This window comes from Leucoraja erinacea, chromosome 5 (genome assembly GCF_028641065.1).
Source record: "Leucoraja erinacea ecotype New England chromosome 5, Leri_hhj_1, whole genome shotgun sequence".
Classification (NCBI taxonomy): domain Eukaryota; kingdom Metazoa; phylum Chordata; class Chondrichthyes; order Rajiformes; family Rajidae; genus Leucoraja; species Leucoraja erinaceus.
Window position 1 is genome coordinate 22,116,613 of NC_073381.1, and position 13,974 is coordinate 22,130,586.

Sequence of the window (13,974 nt, forward strand, 5' to 3'; positions counted from 1 at the left end):
TAAAAATATAGCCGGTACCTGAAATGCACTGCTAGGGATGTGGTAGAAGTAGATACAATAGTCATAAGGTCATAAATGATGGAGCAGAATTAGGCCATTCGGCCCATCAATGGCTGATTTATCTCCCTCCTTGCCCCATTCTGCTGCCTTTTCCCCCATAACCCCCTGACATCCATACCAGTGATCCTAGCTATGTCTAACCCAACCCAGTGATGTTTTATCATCTTCTAGATAGTCACATGGCTATGTAGGGAATGGAGGGATATGGATCAGGTGCAGACATAGAAAAAGTTTAACTTGGCATCACGTTCAAGCCCAGGCATTATGGGCTGAAGGGCCTGTTCCTGGCTGTATTGTTTTATGTTCTAAAGCATTTAGAAAATAGTTATCTTTAAGTAGTGGTGTTTAAGCCAAATTTAAATTCTAAAGGTTGCTAAAACTGCGAATGAGTTAGTTATTACATTTGTTTTCTCAGAGATTATATAATAAGTAACTGGTAAATGATCAGGTGATTTGCAAACTCCCTGATCCTTAGAATATAAAACATGGCAATGTGCAGCAAGGAACAGGCCCTTTGGCCCAGTTTCTATGTGGAACATGGTTCCAGGATAAACTAATCTTACCTGCCTGCACATGATCCATATCCTTCTATACATCATGGTGCCTTTGCTCAATCTGAGACCAAGATTGACGGATATTTGAACGCAAAATGACTGGGGTGCCATTTGAAACAAAGTTAGCAGCAGGGAGGAAGATAAACAAACTAATTGATGAGAACGCAAAATATCCATGACTCTGCTAAAATAATTAGCTGTGGCTGAAGCTGGATACGTGTGCTGATAAGCCTGGCTGGCACATAGTATGAGTATAGTGTGTGCCACAAACAATCTCCCAGATGTACTAGAGGATCTAGAGAGACAGAGGAACTGAAAGAAATTTGTATTAGTCAAGAAATAGTAATGGTTAGACTGATAGCTGATAAATCCCCAGGGCCTGATGGACTGTGCCCCAGGGTACTCAAGGAGGTGGCTCTAGAAATTGTGGATGCATTGGTGATCATTTTTCCAATGTTCTATAGATTCAGGATCAGTTCCTGTGGATTGGAGGGTAGCTAATGTTATCCCACTTTTCAAGAAAGGAGCGAGAGAGAAAACGGGGAATTATAGATCAGTTAGCCTGACATCAGCGATGGGAAAGATGCTGGAGTCAATTATTAAAGAAGTAATAATGGTGCATTTGGATAGCAGTAAAAGGATTGGTCCAAGTCAGCATGGATTGATGAAGGGGAAATCCTGCTTGACTAATCTTCTGGAATTTTTTGAGAATGTGACAAGTAAAATGGACAAGGGAGAGCCAGTGGATGTAGGGTATCTGGACTTTCAGAAAGCCTTTGATAAGGTCCCACACAGGAAATTAGTGGGCAAAATTAGAGCACATGGTATTGGGGGTAGGGTATTGACATGGATAATTAGTTGGCAGACAGGAAACAATGAGTAGGAATGAACGTGTCCCTGAATGGCAGGCAGTGGCGAATGGAGTGCTGCAAGGCTCGGTGTTGGGGCCACAACTATTTACAATATTTTTAATGATTTAAATGATGGATTAAAAGTAACACTAGCAAATTTGCAGATGACGCAAAGCTGGGTGGCAGTTTGAACTGCAAAGAGGATGCTAGGAGGTTGCAGGGTAATTTGGACAGGTTGAGTGTCTGGGCAGATGCATGGCAGATGCAGTATAATGTAGATAAATATGAGGTTATCCACTTTGGCGGTAAGAACAAGGAGGCAGATTATTATCTCAATGGTTTCAAAAAATGGATTTTTTGAAGATGTTACACGGGAAATTGATGAGGGTAACACAGTGGATGTTGTGTATATGTACTTCAGTAAGGCCTTTAACAAGGTTCCTCATGGAAGGTTGGTTAAGAAGGTTCAATGGTTGGGTATTAATGGTGGAGTAGCAAGATGAATTCAACAGTGGCTGAATGGGAGATGCCAGAGAATAATGGTGGATGGTTGTTTGTCAGGTTGGAGGCCAGTGACGAGTGGGGTGCCACAGGGATCTGTGTTGGGTCCACTGTTGTTTGTCATGTACATCAATGATCTGGATGATGGTGTGGTAAATTGGATTAGTAAGTATGCAGATGATACTAAGATAGGTGGGGTTGCGGGTAATGAAGTAGTTTCAAAGTCTACAGAGAGATTTATGCCAGTTGGAAGAGTGGGCTGAAAGATGGCAGATGGAGTTTAATGCTGATAAGTGTGAGGTGCTACATCTTGGCAGGACAAATCAAAATAGGACGTACATGGTAAATGGTAGGAAATTGAAGAATGTAGGTGAACAGAGGGATCTGGGAATAACTGTGCACAGTTCCCTGAAAGTGGAATCTCATGTAGATAGGGTAGTAAAGAAAGCTTTTGGTGTGCTGGCCTTTATAAATCAGAGCATTGAGTATAGAAGTTGGGATGTAATGTTAAAATTGTACAAGGCATTGGTGAGGCCAATTCTGGAGTATGGTGTACAGTTTTGGTCGCCTAATTATAGGAAGGATGTCAACAAAATAGAGAGAGTACAGAGGAGATTTACTAGAATGTTGCCTGGGTTTCAGCAACTAAGTTACAGAGAAAGGTTGAACAAGTTAGGGCTTTATTCTTTGGAGCGCAGAAGGTTAAGGGGGGACTTGATAGAGGTTTTTAAAATGATGAGAGGGATAGACAGAGTTGACGTGGAAAAGCTTTTCCCACTGAGAGTAGGGAAGATTCAAACAAGGGGACATGACATGAGAATTAAGGGACTGAAATTTAGGGGTAACATGAGGGGGGACTTCTTTACTCAGAGAGTGGTAGCTGTGTGGAATGAGCTTCCAGTGAAGGTGGTGGAGGCAGGTTCGTTTTTACCATTTAAAAATAAATTGGATAGTTATATGGATGGGAAGGGAATGGAGGGTTATGGTCTGAGCGCAGGTATATGGGACTAGGGGAGATAATGTGTTCGGCACGGACTAGAAGGGTCGAGATGGCCTGTTTCCGTGCTGTAATTGTTATATGGTTATATGGTTTCAGATTAGGAAAAAGGGAAGTGCGACAAGACCTGGGTGTCCTTGTACATCAGTCACTGAAAGTAAGCTTGCAGTTACGGCAGGCAGTGATGAAAGCTAAAGGCATGTTGGCCTTCATAACGAGAAGATTTGAGTATAGGAGTAAAGGGGACCTTCTGCAGTTGTACAGGGCCCTGGTGAGACCACATCTGGAGTATTTTGTGCAGTTTTGGTTTCCTAATTTGAGGAAGGACATCCTTGCTTTGAGTCAGTGCAGCATAGGTTCACGAGGTTAATCCCCGGGATGGTGAGACTTTTCATATGAGGAAAGATTGGAAAGACTGGGCTTGTATTCACTGGAATTTGGAAGGATGAGAGGATATCTTATAGAAACATATAACATTATAAAAGGACTGGTCAAGCTCGATGCAGGAAAAAATGTTCCCAATGTTGGGCCAGTTCAGAACCAGGGGCCACAGTCCAAGAATAAAAGGGAGGCCATTTACAACTGAAACTGAGAAAAAAATTTTCACCCAGAGAGTTGTGAATTTGTGGAATTCTCTGCCACAGACGGCAGTAGAGGCCAATTCACTGGATGAATTTAAAAGAAAGTTAGATGGAGCTCTAGGGGCTAGCAGAATCAAGGGATATGGGGAGAAAGCAGGCACGGGTTACTGATTGTGGATGATCAGCCATGATCACAATGAATGGCGGTGCTGGCTCAAAGGGCCAAATGGCCTCTCCTGCACCTATTTCTATGTTTCTATGGGTCTGAGGTAGTGCTAAACTGGTTGCTTCTTGCTCTTTATTCAAATCCACCAGAAAAAGAGTAGCACATTGGCGCAGCGGTAGAGTTGCTGCCTTACAGCGCCAAAGACCTCGGGTTCGGTCCTGACTACTGGTGCTGTCTTTACGGAGTTTGTACCTATTTTCTGTGGCTTGCATGGGTTTTCCCTAGGTGCTCCATGTGATAATAAAGTAGTCCATTCCATTCCATTCAAAAAAGGACATACCTTTATAATGGGGAGGAGGAAGAATTTCTTTATGTTTGAGGTTATTATTTTCAGGTGTACCAAGGTACAGTGAAGCTTTGTTTTGCTATCCAAACAAATCAGATAATATCACACATACTTCCAATCAAGCTAAACTCGAGCACTAAAGTGAAGAGTTTACTTCAGTGCGAAGGGAAGGATACTGAATGCAGAGTATAACTCTCAGTATTGTAGTGAGAATATTATTAGAACAGCATGTAAACAGGTCCTTTGGCCCAACTTGCCCATGCTGATCAAGATGCTCATCTACACTGGTTCCACCAGCCCGTGTTTGGCCCATATCCCACTAAACCTTTCTAATTCACTTATCTGTCTAAATGTCGTTTAAATGCTGTTTGCCCAATTTTATCAAAACTTATATACGTCTAAAATTAAAATAGAAGACAATAAAATTGCAGATTTTTTAGATAATTGTAATCTACCAAAATTTGATATTTTGGAACAAGAGGAATCAGGAGCACAGATCGCAAGGGAAGAAATAAGTGAAACAATAAAAGAGCTAAAAAAAAGGGAAAACGCCAGGACCAGATGGTTTAAATAATGAATTCTATAAAGGTGTTCAGGAGTTAATGCTACCACGGTTACTTAAATTATATATGTATGCCTTTACCGAAAATAAATTACCAGAAACATTAGCCAAATCCACAATTATGTTAATACCTAAAAAAGATAAGGACTTAGAAGAACCGGGCTCATATAGAGCCATATCACTCCTAAATACAGATCAGAAAAATTTAGCAAGAACTTTAGCAAGAGGATTGAGTAAATATATTAATAAATTGATAAATCCAGACCAAACGGGGTTTATAGCTAAAAGACAATCATCTAACAATTTGAGACGCCTTTTTAATATAATGTATTCATACAAAATGGAAAAGGAAGGCTTATCAGTTATATCTCTGGATGCAGAGAAAGCATTTGATCAGGTAGAATGGCAGTATTTATGCAAAGTACTCCAAAAATTTAATATGGGAGAGAATTTTATCAGATGGGTTAAATTACTATATGATAAACCAATGGCAAGAATACTAACTAATAATATATTATCTTCAAATTTTCAATTATCGAGGGGCAATAGGCAGGGCTGTGTTCTATCTCCCCTGCTATTTGCACTTATCATAGAGCCGCTTGCTGAAAGAATAAGAAGGCATCCGGATATTCAGGGATACTAGTAAAAAATATCACTATATGCAGATGATATACTTTTAAATATTACCAAATCCCAAACGAGCATTCCGAATCTATTAAATCTAATAGAGGAATTTGACTCTTTCTCCGGTTATAGAATAAATTGGAATAAAAGTGAAATTATGTCATTAAAACCCCAGAAAGCGAATCACCTATTAAAATTTCCATTTAAAATTGCAACGGAAAAATTTAGGTATCTGGGTATTCAAGTTACTAGAAGATATAAATCATTATTTAACGCTAATTTTATACCATTATTGAATAAATTTGATTCCCTGATTAAATTTTGGAGAACGCTCCCACTATCACTAATTGGCAGAATAAATGCTATAAAAATGATAACGCTACCACAAATAATATATTTATTCCAATCATACCGATATATATACCAAAACACTTTTTTTTTAAATTAGACACAAATATTTTTAATTTTATTTGGGATTATAAAGCACATAGAATTAAAAGAAATCACATGCAAACCCAAAGAGGTGGGGGGGGGGGGTTGCACTACCTCATTTTCTATACTATTATTGGGCAGTACATATTAAGAATATAATTTATTGGTTGGACAGTTCTGCTCAACAGTTGGAATGGATAAGAATGGAGAAAGAGGATTGTGCCCCCTACGATCTAGGAGCGATCATCTTTTTCCCAATAAAGCTGAATAATATGTTATATAAGAAGAATCCAATTATACAAAATACAATACGAATCTGGAAACAAATAAAATTAACTTTAAAATTAAGACATTTCTCAGTGCTAACATCAATAGTGAATAACGCAGTATTTAAACCATCTGGTATGGATAAAACATATAAACAATGGGAAAAAGTGGGAATTAAAAAGGTAGGTGATTTGTATCAGTTGGGAAATTTATTTTCATTTCAACAACTAAAATCAAAATTTAAATTGAATAACAATCAATATTTTAAATACCTACAGGTGTGTGACTTTATGAAGAAATATATACCAAGATTCCAAAGTATAATTTTAGACCCACCGGAAGAAGTAATGAATATCAAGGCGGAGTCAAAAAAATTAATATCATACTTGTATAACAGTATTTTAAACATATAATTACTATCAACAGAGGCAATTAGAGAAGACTGGGAAAAATAATTAATGATAAAAATCTCAAAATATGGGAAAAATATTTGATACATATACATAAATGTTCAATCAACGCTAGACATAATTTAAATCAATTTAAAATATTACATAGATTATATTATTCCAAAACTAGGTTGAATAGATTTTATCCAAATATTTCTCCCATTTGTGATAAATGTCTTTCTCAAAATGCCAATATTTTACGCACTCATTTGTCTCTTGTACAAAACTTTATAAATTTTGGTGTGACATAACCATATAACCACATAACAATTACAGCACGGAAACAGGCCATCTCGGCCCTACAAGTCCTTGCCGAACAAATTTTTTTTCAATTTAGTCCCACCTGCCTGCACCGTACGTAATTTTAACTCTCCATTCCCTTCTCATCCATATGCCTATCCAATTTGGATTTTTAAATGATACTAATGACACCTAGACCTCCACCAATTTCCACTGGGAGCTCATTCCACACCGCCACCACTCTCTGCGTAAAGAAGTTCCCCCTCATATTACCCCTAAACTTCTGTCCCTTAATTCTGAAGTCATGTCCTCTTGTTTGAATCTTCCCTATTCTCAAAGGGAAAAGCTTGTCCACATCAACTCTGTCTATCCCTCTCATCATTTTAAAGACCTCTATCAGGTCCCCCCTTAACCTTCTGCGCTCCAGAGAAGAAAGACCTAACTTATTCAACCTATCTCTGTAACTTAGTTGTTGAAACCCAGGCAACATTCTAGTAAATCTCCTCTGTACTCTCTCTATTTTGTTGACATCCTTCCTATAATTGGGCGACCAAAATTGTACCCCATACTCCAGATTTGGTCTCACCAATGCCTTGTACAATTTTAACATTACATCCCAGCTTCTATACTCAGACATATTTGATATATTCTCAAAGCTATTTAAGACAAAAATGGAACCTAATACTGAAATGATTATATTTGGAGTAAGTGGAGATGGGAACAAATTAAATACACAACAAAACTCATTTTTCAATTATGGGGTAATAACAGCAAAAAAAACTTATGCTTAAATTTTGGAAAAATGCTAATATACCAACATTTAAAATGTGGATCAGTAATATGCTGAACACAGCACATTTGGAAGAAATGAGACTCCTAATAGACAAACAAGACCAATTTTACTTTGGAGTCACGTAACTACGTGAAGAAGGGCCGTCCGTCTGCGTGATTGTCATTACGTCTGAACACAACGCGCGACGGACTGGAGAGGCACTGCGTCCTCCCAGACCATTAGGATGGCAGGTAAGGAAAGTTGAATTACTTACCTGCGTTCTTTCGGGCTTGAAACTTTTTGTAGTTTCAGGGTCCAGATGTCGAGGAGACGGTCCGCGGGGAAGTCGGCTGCCGAAGACCGCAGCATTTCCCAGTAGCGGGCAACGGTGTTTCCCGACACAGTGCCGGCAGCTGAACCGGTAGGATACTTGTTGCAGGAGGAGAGCTCTGTTGGTGGTCCTGCATTACGGGAAAATCCACCCGCAAGTCAAACAACCCATTGACTCAGAAGAGTCCGGGGAGGGAAAGGGATACCCTCCCTCAACGGAGAGCGTCTGAGGACGACTCTCCCACATAGGAGCAACTTTTGGAGAAGTTGCTCCAACAATGACCTGTTCTAAGGAGAGAGCTGTGTCAGCCCGGTGCCTACAGCAGCAGGCAGTACCGGGAGCCTCGCATAATGGGGCAACCCAATGTCTTTCCCATTGGAGGGGGAAGTACGTATGGAAGAAACCACTCTGAATCAGAGTACAAAAGCAGGGGGGGAGGGGGGGGGACCTTCCAAGGGCCAAGCAGAAGAAAGGAAGTAAGTAAGTAACTTTTACTTATATAGCACTGTTTAAGTTAACTTGCACCAAAGAGCTTTACATAAAATAAATAATAAGCACAAAAGAAAAGAAATACTTCTGCAATCATCCAGGTTCCACTGGGTGCTTCCTGGATAGAGATCTAGAAAATGTCTCTTGCTCTGAGGAGAGGAGCATTCACGGTCAGTTTCAGTCTGACCCAAAGCAAGAATCTCGTTTAAGCCTGCTGGAGGGGCCATGTCAGCGCAGGTATCCTCAGGGGCCTGTGGCAACACCTGTTTTCAGGGCTACCTACAAATCTCACTCTCAATGGAGGGGAGTGTGAGTGATCAGTAGGTAACTGATCTTGAATTACAATACTATATAATACCATTTATTTGTCATTTGAACCTCACATCACGTTCAAACGAAATTTGTTTCGAGATCAGTAGGTAACTGATCTCGAATTAAAGTATGAACATACTGAAGCACATGAATATGGCCTCAAGAGACAGCAGTTGGCAGAATACCCGCACAAATGCCGGCAAGGGAACAGCGCTATCAGGGTGACTTTGGAGAAACCAGCCGCCGAATCCTCTCTTCAGGTAAGACCAGAAGAAGGAAGCAAAAGCTGTCGGACCAATCAAGGTACCAACGACAAGCAAAACTTCATCAGTAGGCGACAACACACCCCACACCTCCATAGGGGGTAAGCGGTTCACTGAAGCCGGTGGTAGCTTGAAAGCTGGGCACGGAAATATGATCAGAGTCGTCTTTCAAGGCAGACTCAGAATTATGGCCAGAATTGTCCGACAAGGCAGGCTCAGTATGATAAGGTTTTCAGACCAAGACCCAAGCAGAGGTCAGGAGAAACATGGAATCCACACTACCTACCAGTCCTACTCCCAATCAAGGAGAGAAAAGGAACCCGCATCAGGGGCCTTTGGGCTTACCACAAGACCACCGGTAGCCATGGAGGTAGGTGGGTCTGGGTTTACTGAAACAAGGGATTGTGGACCAGTTACATGTTGGTCATTTTACTCTTGTGTTTTTATTCAAAATGACAATAACATGAATTTCAGATCTGGTTTTAAAAAACAGATAACAACATGTGATTGTTTTTTACTGCACAACACACATAGGTTCCAAGCAGACTTGGAACTCGGACTGGAATTGTCTTCAAGGCAGGCCCAGTATTTTGGGCAGGATTGCCTTCCAGGACAGGTGACAGATGGAGGATGTCACTTCATCCAGGTTTAACTCATTTGTGCAGTACAAACTTTTAGAAACAGCAATTTTTTGTTACGGTCTAACTACTGTTTTATAGGAGCTTCCTATAAAATGGTCACATGGCATGCATCGACCTCAAAGATGCATACTATTCGGTGTCTATTCATTAAGAACAGGAGATATTTGAAGTTTAACTGGATGGCATGGCTCTGCCAAATGGGTTGACATCAGCTCCTAGACTATTGACTAAACTACGGAAACCAATTCTGGGTCTACAAAGGTCTCAAAACCACATAGTAATGGCATATTTGGAGGACATTTTCATTTTGGAGTCACCAAGAATTGGCAGAAGCATCAGTCAAAGCAAACCAAAACCCTGTTTGAAAGAATTGGTTACCTCATCCATCCAGTTAAATCAAAATTGACACCTACAAGGGTAATTGATTACCTAGAATTTACTATCAAAAACAGTAAATATGTTGGTGACTTTGCCTAGGGGCAAACGACAATATTAATTAAGCCTGCAGTGACCTGATAGTCAAATCCTAGCCATCTATCAGGCAAACAGCGAGTGTAATTGGCAAATAGTAGCTGCATTCCCAGCAGTACGGGCCTTTGCATTACCAGAACTTACAGCAAGCAAAGGAACGAACACTCAGATTCCATGCAGGCCGAATTGGCAAACTATGGATTGCCAGCAGAGGCCATTGTTGAATAACTATGGTGGATAACGAATGGGAGACAGCTCAGGGAAATTTGCTCGAAAGCCATCGAGGGTTCTTCAGACCTATGCAAGCGGCTAAGGATGGGGAGACACCAACACAGTCTAAAGCTGTGGGGGCAGATGGAATGAGCAGGAGTCTGTAATTCCCCAACACATGGAATCAATTACCCAGAATTGTTGGGGGCACAATATGGACTCAAGGTTCTCTGTAGCGATATGCAACCAGTGCTTGTTCAAATTCAGATTGATAACACCACTGCGGTGGCATATATCCATTAACAAGGGTGGTGTAAAATCTGTATCTTACGACAGATTGTCGAACCTCATTTGGCACTGGTGTATCGAGAGGAATATTTGGGAAATCTACGAGGTAGATATAACACGGTGACAGATGCTGGATCACGAATGTTTAATAACAACACAGAATGGATGTTGAATCAGACAGTATTTAACAAAATAACTACACGATTTGGCATACCAGATGTTGATCCGTTTGCATCTAGACTAACCATTAGTTACCCAGATATGTGTCCTGCGAGCTGGATCCAGGAGCAAGGCAGTGGATGCTTTCTCCCTCAATTGGGGAGGAATGTTTATGTATGCTTTCCGCCAATTTGTCTCACAAACCGATGCTTGACAAAAATCAAGCAAGATTAAGCCACAGGCATATTGGTAGTGCCAGATTGGCCTACTCAAGCCTGGTCCCCAAAAATGTTGGGAATTATAGTCCAGCCAGTAATGGCTGTACTCATGAGCAGGGACCTCCTAGTGAACCCAGTTACAGGGAGCAATCATCCACTACATGAACGTATAACTTGTTGATCTGCAGATTCTGAGGAGGCCATTTCAAGGCATAGGACTGTCCGAACAAATACAACACAGTTCGGATAACGGATGTCTTGGAGTTCCTATCAACTGTACTATAACTATAAACTAAGTTATAGTGCATCTATAGTGCCAGAGGCGCACTCTCCTCCAATCTTATGCCAGAAGCAGGGCACAGTTCGATAGGAACGCACCCCTTTACAACAAAATTCATGAAGGGAATTTACAATTTAAGACCTCCAAGGCCAAGGTACACTGACACATGGGATGTGCGTGTGGTACAAACCCTACTTTGACAGTGGGGACCGCCTATAACTAACCCTGAAGGTGGTATGCTGATAAAGAGTCCAGACACTGCAAAAGCTACGGTTGGACAACATGACCACCAATATGAACAACATAACATTCGTAATCAGGAACCTGATAAAACAGAGCAGGCCAGGAATGCCAGGGATGGAGATCCAGTTCTTGGTATATCCAGAGGACCAATGGTTGTGTGGGTGGTAACATACTAACACCACTATCTGAGAGTTACGGAAAACCTCAGAGGCTCAGAACAATCGGTCCTCATCAGCCATAAATTTTTTTAAAAAAAAACACACCAAAAGGTGTCAACTCAAACCATCTCCAGATGGTCAAAAGAGGTAATGACGGTAGCAGGAGTAAACATTTATATGGTTAAATCTCACTCCACCAGGGCTGCATCTACGTCGGCAGCAAGAGCTATGGACGTGCCCCTTGATGACATCCTAGTGGCTGCAGGATGGACGAATGAAATAACGGTCCACCGGTTTTATAACAAACCCATAGCCGGACTGGGGGTGTTTGCACGTACCATTTTAAGTTCTGTCCCTTAATTTCCCTCCCGAAGGGTGGGAGGGGTAACTTTTTTAAAAACTTTTCTTTCATTTAAAGCATCAGTTTCTTTACTTAACTACGTAATGTCTGAATGCTTTAATGATTACACGCATCCATGGTCAATCCATTCAGTGTGTGACGCCTGGATTCGTAACTGGCGTAAAATCACAGAGCTTTGAAATCTTCACGTAGTCACTCACGTGAGTCCGAAGTAAAATAGTAAGATTAAACGAGAACTTACCAGTTTGAAGTTTGATCTTGATTTTATGAGGAGTTACGATGAGCGATTACGTGCCCACCGCGCCCACCCTCATACTATCAAGGTCGTATGGAAGTTCTAGTTTCTTCATAATCTTACTATTCTCTGGTCTTCTCTTTATCTGTGATTTAACACCGCTGCTTTGTAGATTGACGCGCACGCAGACGGACGGCCCTTCTTCACGTAATCGCTCATCGTAACTCCTCATAAAATCAAGATCAAACTTCAAACTGGTAAGTTCTCGTTTAATCTTACTATTCTTTAAGGAGTTGGTCCCCATTTATTGATTTCTTGGATTCATGTGGTGACATAGTATCATGAAAACTAAAAGTTTCAGGAATGGGTGAAAGATGATTTAGAATATTTAAAAAAATCATCTCATTGTGGCGATTGAATAATCTCCCTCCTGCTTTCCTTCTTTTTCTTTATCTGTTTTTCACTCACGCTCACTAGTCTATTCTTCACTTTTCACAACCTCTTTTTCTTCTCTCTTTTCTCACCTCTCTTAAAAAAAAATAAGGGAAGTTGTACAGAGAATGTAATATGTTAACATAATTTTTGTACCAATGCATTGTACTCACTGCTAATAAATTTAAATAAATAAATAAATAAATAAATACAATGCTGTTATAGCACCCACCTCAATTACCTCCTCTGGCAGCTCATTCCATATACCCTCCATCCTTTGTGTGAAAAAATGTCCCCGCAGGTTCCTGTTATATCTTTCCCCTCTCAAGTTAAATCTATGTGCTCTGGTTCTTGATTCCCCTATTCTGGGTAAAAGACTCTGTGCATCTCCCTTATCCATTCCCTTCATGATCTTGCACACCCCTAAAAGGTCATCCTTGATCTAAGAAATAAAGCAGGGTCACCCCTCTCGAAGAAATAAGGACCTAGATTGCCCAACCTCTCCATACAGCTCAGGCCCTCAAGTCTGACAATATCTGCTAAAGACCATTTTCTTTAAAAAACATTTGAATCAGCATCCTTTATGTGATGTGCATAAAATGTGACGTGCATAATTTAACTGTTGGTGGGGGTCACGGGCCCTGTTTCCACCATCACGCACAAGAAGCGCAAAAAGCCATTGTATTCAGATGCCAAGAAGTGCGTTCAGCTCTGGCTGAACAATTTCTAATATAACCATATATAACATATAACAATTACAGCACGGAAAACAGGCCATCTTGGCCCTTCTACTCCGTGCCGAACACTTATTTTCCCCTAGTCCCTTCTACCTGCACTCAGACCATAACCTCCATTCCTTTCCCGTCCATATACCTCTCCAATTTATTTTTAAATGATAAAATCAAACCTGCCTCCACCACTTCCACTGGAAGCTCATTCCACAAGCTACCACTCTCTGAGTAAAGAGGTTCCCCCTCATGTTACCCCTAAACTTCTGCCCCTTAATTCTCAAGTCATGTCCTCTTGTTTGAATCTTCCCTACTCTCAATGGGAAAAACTTGTCCACGTCAACTCTGTCTATCCCTCTCATCATTTTAAAGACCTCTATCAAGTCCCCCGTTAACCTTATGCGCTCCAGAGAATAAAGACCTAACTTGTTCAACCTTTCTCGTGAACCTAATCTTGTGATGTGGACTCTATAAGAAGAATTGTTGGTGGCAGGAAAGTTTGCAAATTGGCAACAGACTTGTGAATTTCTTGCCGCGTCAGAGATGAGCATCAAATGATTACGACAAATATGTCAATACTGTGCACCAGAATCGATGTGAATGCACTGATTGTTAATTTCAATCATTTGTTCTTTGTACCTTTTCATACCTCTAGTTGACCTCTCCCCAGACTCCCTGCCTGAAGAAGGGTCTTGACTGAAACATTGCAGCAGTAATGTATTAACATTGGCCATGTTCACCTCTGCTAATGAA